Source organism: Leopardus geoffroyi, chromosome C3 (assembly GCF_018350155.1).
Source record: "Leopardus geoffroyi isolate Oge1 chromosome C3, O.geoffroyi_Oge1_pat1.0, whole genome shotgun sequence".
Lineage (NCBI taxonomy): Eukaryota > Metazoa > Chordata > Mammalia > Carnivora > Felidae > Leopardus > Leopardus geoffroyi.
Window position 1 is genome coordinate 144,263,387 of NC_059338.1, and position 7,399 is coordinate 144,270,785.

The 7,399-nt window shown below is 40.5% G+C and overlaps 1 pseudogene; it reads left to right on the plus strand.

Annotated features, from left to right (window-relative positions):
• The first annotated feature begins 3,134 nt into the window (after window positions 1–3,134).
• On the plus strand, window positions 3,135–3,300 carry LOC123587141 (annotated as a pseudogene).
• Window positions 3,301–7,399: the final 4,099 nt, after the last annotated feature.

Sequence of the window (7,399 nt, forward strand, 5' to 3'; positions counted from 1 at the left end):
CCCTAACCTAAGTCCCTTCATTAGCATATATTCAAAAGTGGTTGAGGGAGGCTTCTTATGAATAACAAAAGATAGTTCTGAATAAGTCACAGGATGAAAAGTACGTCATAGGGAATATAGTTGATAGTATTATAATAGCATATGATGACAGATAGTAGCTACAGTTGTGGTAACATAATGTATACAGTTGTTGAATCACTGTGTTGTACACCTGAAACTAATACAATATTGTGTGTGGACTATACTTAAAAACAGAAAAAGACATTTCTATCATTCAGGAAATTCCAAAGGTGCTCTGTGCTGGAAACCGCATACAAACACCAAGGACTTATTTTTTTTGCATTAGATCTCAGCTATTCACAGACTGGGAGAAAACGTTTACAACATGTGCGTTAGGCAAAGAACTTATAACAAGGACATACAAAGATCTCTAGCAACGAATGACAACTCAATTTGAAAAGATTTGAGGGACGCCTGGGTGGCTTGGTCGGTTGGGCGGCCGACTTCAGCTCAGGTCATGATCTCGTGGTCCATGAGTTGGAGCCCCGTGTCGGGCTCTGGGCTGACAGCTCAGAGCCTGGAGCCTGTTTTGGATTCTGTGTCTCCCTCTCCCTCTGCCCCTCCCCTGTTCATGCTCTGTCTCTCTCTGTCTCAAAGATAAATAAACGTTAAAAAAAATTTTTTTAAATAAATAAATAAATAAATAAATAAATAAAATAAAAAGATTTGAATATACAGTCCACAAATGGACAACGTATATGTCAAAAGATCCTCACCATCATTGATCATGAGGTAAATGCAGAAAAACATGACATACCACCATACACTCAGCAGAATGGCTAAAAGTTAAAAGACTGATCATACCAAGTGTTGGTGAGGATGTGGAGGAACTGGAACTCCCATATACTGCTGAGGGGAAAGTGAAATGGTACAAATACATTGGATAAATTTTGCGAGTTTCTTAAAGAGTTAAAGATATACCAACCATATGACCTAGTCATTCAACTCTTAGTAATTAGCAAGGAAAGCAAAGCCAATATATATATATATTATATACATGTATTATATATATATATATATATATATATATATAAAATATATTATATTCATAATGGCTTTATTTGTAATAGTCTTAACTGAAAACAACCCAAAGCTTCCTCAACCGTGGAATGGATAAACAAATTATAACACATCCGTACTCAAGTCAGCCATGAGAAGAAACAAACTATTTATGTACACAAAACACTGATGATTCTCAAACACATTATCTTGAGTGAGAGAAATCAGGGCAAAAAAAAAAAAAAAAAGATCCTTTACTGCATGATTCATTTTAGGCAAAGTTCTAGAACATGCTAACTCATCTGCAGTAATGGCAGGCAGGTCCATGGCGGCTTCAGTAAGGGGAATAGAGAAGGATAAATTGCGAAGAAACATGAGGCCATGTGGTGGTGATGAAAATGTCCGTTACCTTGATTGCGGTGATGATTTCAAGGGTGTATACGTGTCAAAACTGATCAAATTGTACATTTTAATACATGACGTTTAATGTGCTTTAACGATACCAAAATAAATTTGTAAAAACAAAACAAAAAAACAACCAAAACAAATCCATACCTGGAGAGAAAGCTAATACTGACCTAACAAATGTTCCGATGGTTTGCAAGCATGTGCAGTAAGCACACCTGTTATTTTTTCACCTTTTCTTCGAAAACATTTCTCCCTTCCTTTGACCTCCTCCTGTGCTCTCACCCCAACCTTGGTAACAGGGACATCTGACTCAGGCCATGTTGCTCACGTTACTCTCTCTCCCGTCATGGAGATGGGCATGTAACCCAAGCCATGCCTCTCAGTGTCCCTCAAGATTAAAATGGAGCTGGCGGGGAAGACTCCTTTTCCTTCTGCTGTTAGAGCCATCAGGTAGGAGCACAGGGCTGCTGGTAGCCTGTCCCCTTCCTACGTGGAGGGTGCAGCACTTCGAAAGAACAAAGGAACGATGGAGAACGAGACAGAGAGAGAGGAAGGTCTGGAGCCAAGGAGACAGGAAGAGGGGGAAGGAAGGTGAGTTAAAGAGGAGAAGGAGAGAAGGAGGGTGGGCGCGTGGGGGGCGGGGGAGGAGAGATACTCGGATATAGTATCTGGCTTTCTCCAAGACCAGCTTCACCTCTGCCCTTTCCACAGTGTAGATATCTGAGCCAATAAACTTCCCTCTTTGGCAGCAGGTGAGTTAGGCTTCTGTCGTTTCCCACAGAAAAGAGTCTCGACTGATACAATACTTATCTAGTGCCATTCTTTTAGACTGAGGCAATGGGGGGGATTTGTATTGTTCTCTTTCCTCAGTGCTTGGAAAGTGGTTCCTTTGGTCCAAGTTAGGTACATAAGAGACCAAATCTCTTGGTATGCAATTTCTTTGAGGACCTTTCTCTCTTCTCTTGTCTGTAATGTCTTTTTTTCTTTAGTTTTTTGTTTGTTTGTTTGTTTGTTTGTTTGCTTTGTTTTGTTTTGTTTTTGGCCTTTAGGATGCAAGCTGTGTTTTTTTCTCTGGAAGTTTCAGTGTCTGGTGGGTGGTGGGGATGGAAGTTGAAATCAACGATGAAGCAGAAATCAGAATGTTTTCCTAATTCCTTCATCGCAGTCGTGTTGTATCGGTATCAGTGTGGGGTGACCCATGATTCTTTTTCTCAGTGGAGTGCTCTTAATGCAGTAGTTAGCAAGAATTTGCCCTAGACTCTTGGCATATCATTTTCTGTAATTTTTAGCCTACAATGCAGATGTAAACTTTTATATGTTTTTTTTTAAAAATATTTTAAAAAAATAACTCAGTATGTTAATGGAAATTTGGGAAAAAGTTAACCAAGTGACACTTGGACCCATCGTTGTTAAATGGGAAGGCTGGCAACTTGGTCTTTAAACATACGAGTTATTCCTTGCTTCCATCAGACTTCTAAGAATGGAAACATTTAGCCTTCCATTGGTGTTTCTCTGGTTTGGAAACCCAAAGGTGTGAAGTTTTCTTTTATGGTGAAATGTCAGTTGTCTTAAGTGGATAAAGAGAAGCATTTCTGGAGAGGGAGCCAGCCCAACATCCTCCAAGGGGCAGGACGTACTCAGTCTACTAACTCTGTAAAGTTGGCCCTAGCTTTGCGCAGTGGCAGTATCGTAGCCAATGAGGTTTATCCGAGGCGCGATTATTGCTAATTGAAAACTTTTCTGTAAAGTTGGCCCTGCTTCCAAAAGGCCAGAAAGCGTAGTATAGGGCAGGAATAATATTTGAGGAGGATCTGGAAGTAAGAACTCACATCTGGGCCACAGAGAGTCAATGGAAACATCCCCAAACGAGCCTCAGAGGGTTGTCTCCATATTTGCTTCTCAGATGCTTCTTCCTAGTTAACAAACCATGATGGCTGTCAGTTGGAGAGGCAAGCTACAGTCAGACAGGGGCTGAGAAGCTGGGAGAAAAGTTGTGGAAGAGGTGATTTATTGCTGGGGTATTTATATTTGGGGGCTTAGCATGTTTCTTCCCAGAAGTTCTAGGCTTTTTAATTTGAATGTCGCTGTAAGAGAATATACTTATCTAAATTTTTTTTTTCAACGTTTATTTATTTTTGGGACAGAGAGAGACAGAGCATGAACGGGGGAGGGGCAGAGAGAGAGGGAGACACAGAATCGGAAACAGGCTCCAGGCTCTGAGCCATCAGCCCAGAGCCCGACGCGGGGCTCGAACTCACGGACCGCGAGATCGTGACCTGGCTGAAGTCGGACGCTTAACCGACTGTGCCACCCAGGCGCCCCGAGAATATACTTATCTAAATGTAAAATTGTTGGAGGAGCATTGCCTATGATTTATACCCCATTTCTGTGAATGTCTTACATTATATACCTCCCGAAAGAAGCAAATGGACTGATTTAAAGACAGAGGAACCTACAGATGGTGTTTACAGAGCTCACCTGGGTAGAAGGCACAGTAAGACCTGCCTCTGAAAAACTCGCTTGTTGGCCCCACGCTAACCCCAGGGCTCTGAGAATCTCCTGAGAATTCCATCCAGGTTCTTCAAACTCATGAAGAGGGAAATAATATTATGAAATTGGATGTCCGAACGGTTGTTATAAATCCTGAGATATTTCTTCCATTACACTCTGTCCGAAAAGTCTGTTTTCCATGATGGACAGTTAGCTAATCACCCTGATATTGGCTGCTTAACTTCGTCTTTATAACATTACGAATCTCTTGTATTTAGGCTCAGAGAAATGATCCTCGAAGAACGACTTTCTAAATGAGTGATATTTACACTCTATGAGACGTGAAAGAATGCACAGCAGACTTCTACTCTTTGTTAGTTCCTCTTATTTTCAATATGCCTTTCAAGTGGACTGCAGAATATGTCACATGGGTTAATAATCTATATAAAACATTTAAGGGGCGCCTGGGTGGCTCAGTCGGTTGAGTGTCCGACTTCAGCTCAGGTCATGATCTCACAGTCCATGAGTTTGAGCCCCGTGTCGGGCTCTGTGCTGACAGCTCAGAGCCTGGAGCCTGCTTCGGATTCTGTGTCTCCCTCTCTCTCTGCCCCTAACCCACTCGCATTCTGTCTCTGTCTCTCTCAAAAATAAATAAACATTAAAAAAAGAAAACAGTTAAAAAATTTGAACATGTGTCTCTAAAACACATTAAGCGGTAATTAATTTCAGGTCAGCAAGATGGAAACCCTCACAGACCCCTAAAAATCATTATAGATAAATTTAGTGGGGAATTTTAAATATAAATTTTAATTGGTTCAGTAATGTTTCTAGTCACTATTTATTATGTAACTTAAAAATTATAGCGTACCTTGCTGATGTGTTTTAAAGCTGTTATTAACATAATTTATTTATTAAAGAGAATGGGAAAACTGTACTGCTAATCCTCCTGACTCAGTCATAAATCTTTACTGTTCTGCAATAAAACACATTTCCAATAACGCTGAATACACTTTCCCCTGAACTTCATCCTCTTCGGCTTTGGCCACTTCATGTTCTTAACATCATGATATATGTCCCCCAGTGAACCAGATGTTCTTTGGGCTCTGAAATGGAAGATCTTATTAAAATGTGCATGTGGGGGTTTTCTGATATCTCATGAGCGTTATTTTCTCTGACGGCATAAATGCCAGAGATTTCCAATTAATTTTTATTTATTTAATCAGAGCGAAGCTCTATGAAGAGTTAGCCCTGCACAGAACAAGTGTGAGAAAATCAAACGGATAGTCTGGGGACTATGCCAACACTGTTCGTATTATATGGTCCTTCCTTAGCCTCGTCTTTATGTGCTTTCAAACATTCAGCACCACACAGCATGGGCTGTCTAATCTATTTGGTAAAACTTGTGAAAACAACACCAAGAATAAATATTCTCTGCACCCAGAGATAACAATCAAGCAATACAGAAAGCATAACACATGGGTAAATTCCTAGCAGTGCTATTGCTGGGTCATAGGGTAGATCTATTTTTAATTTGTTGAGGAACCTCCACACTGTTACAGGAGTGCTGATGCGTAGGGGCACTTGTACCCCAATGTTTATAGCAGCACTCTCAACAATAGCCAAATCATGGAAAGAGCCTAAATGTCCATCAACTGACAAATGGATAAAGAAGTCACGGTTTATATACACAATGGAATACTACGTGGCAATGAGAAAGAATGAAATCTGGCCTTTTGTAGCAACGTGGGTGGAACTGGAGAGTGTGATGCTAAGTGAAATAAGCCATACAGAGAAAGACAGATACCATATGTGTTCACTCTTATGTGGATCCTGAGAAACTTACCAGAAGACCATGGGGGAGGGGAAGAAAAAAAAGAGGTTAGAGAGGGAGGGAGGCAAACCATAAGAGACTCTTAAAAACTGAGAACAAACTGAGGGTTGATGGGGGGTGGGAGGGTGGGGAGGGTGGGTGATGGGTACTGAGGAGGGCACCTGTTGGGATGAGCACTGGGTGCTGTATGGAAACCAATTTGAGAATAAGTTTCATATTTAAAAAATAAATAAATAAACAAAAAACCGAAAAGCATTACACATAGGAATAAACATAAAAATATATTTACAGAAAGCATATATACACATGCAAAAGAATTCAGGAGACTTCACTAAGATTGTTTTCCTAAAAAATTATTTTGATATAGGAGTTTACATAGCATTTCAGCCTTACTGGATGAGTTAGCTTCTTATAGATACCTGATACATAAGCAGATGTTAACAGCAGTGAACCCATAAGCTGGGCTAAAAACATGCTTGCATATACTTGTTTCCTTTAGAGGATGCATATCATTTTCAGTACTTAAGATTCATACTGGTTTGGGGGCACCTGGGTGGCTCAGCCGGTTGAGTGGCCAACTTCGGCTCAGGTCATGATCTCACAGTCTGTGAGTTCGAGCCCCGCGTCGGGCTCTGTGCTGACAGCTCAGAGCCTGGAGCCTGCTTCGGATTCTGTGTCTCCCTCTCTCTCTGCCCCTTCCCTACTTGTGTTCTCTCAGTCTCTCTCTCTCAAAAATAAATAAATATTAAATTTTTTTTTTTTTTTTTTTTAAAAAGGGCCAGGACTATATGGCAGGAGAGGTATGTTCTTCAAGACCCATGGAGAGCCAGAGATCCAGGAGCATGTCACATGGGGACAGAGAACTGGAGCCAGGTCAGGAAGGTAAGGGGTGAGGAAAGTCCAGGGAGACTGGGGCCTTACACGCCACAGGGAGGCCCCCTTTATTCTGGATGAGATGGGAAGGTTTGGGAGGGTTTTGAGCAGAAGAGACAACATAATCATGACCTGACCTACATTGTAACAAGATCACTGAATTGGCTTCTTGTCGTGCCCCTCCCTGCCCCATTTTAAATTATAGTTCTATTTTGGTGTTAATCTCATTCTTTTTTTTAATAGAAAATTCATGGCCGTCACCCTGTAGCATGTATAAATATATCATATGATTTTGAAATCACACATCAGTCCCTCACCTGTCAGTAAGCATACCAAATACTTTATTACTGGTATAAAAACATTCAGAATTATGCATTTATTGAACATAAAAAAGTTTTTCTCAACAGGCATTTTGGTATTTATGTATGGTTACGGTTTACCCAAATAAAAGCTTCATTCTTAAGGTCCTCTGCATGTGGTTTTTTAAAAATCATTTACAAAAATCCAGTAAATAAAACACTTCACTTTAGGATAGTGCATTAAATTCTTGTGACATTCTGCACATGCTCCGTCAAATAAAAATTACAATTTCTCTCTAGTCACAAGTTCCCTTTATGAGAAATGCGAATCTGTGAATTTACTGCTAGCATATGTGAATTCACTACTGACTCGGCATCATCAGAATTTGGGTCCATTTGAAAGAACTTGCAGGCCCTCTTTGGTGGGGATTGCAAAACA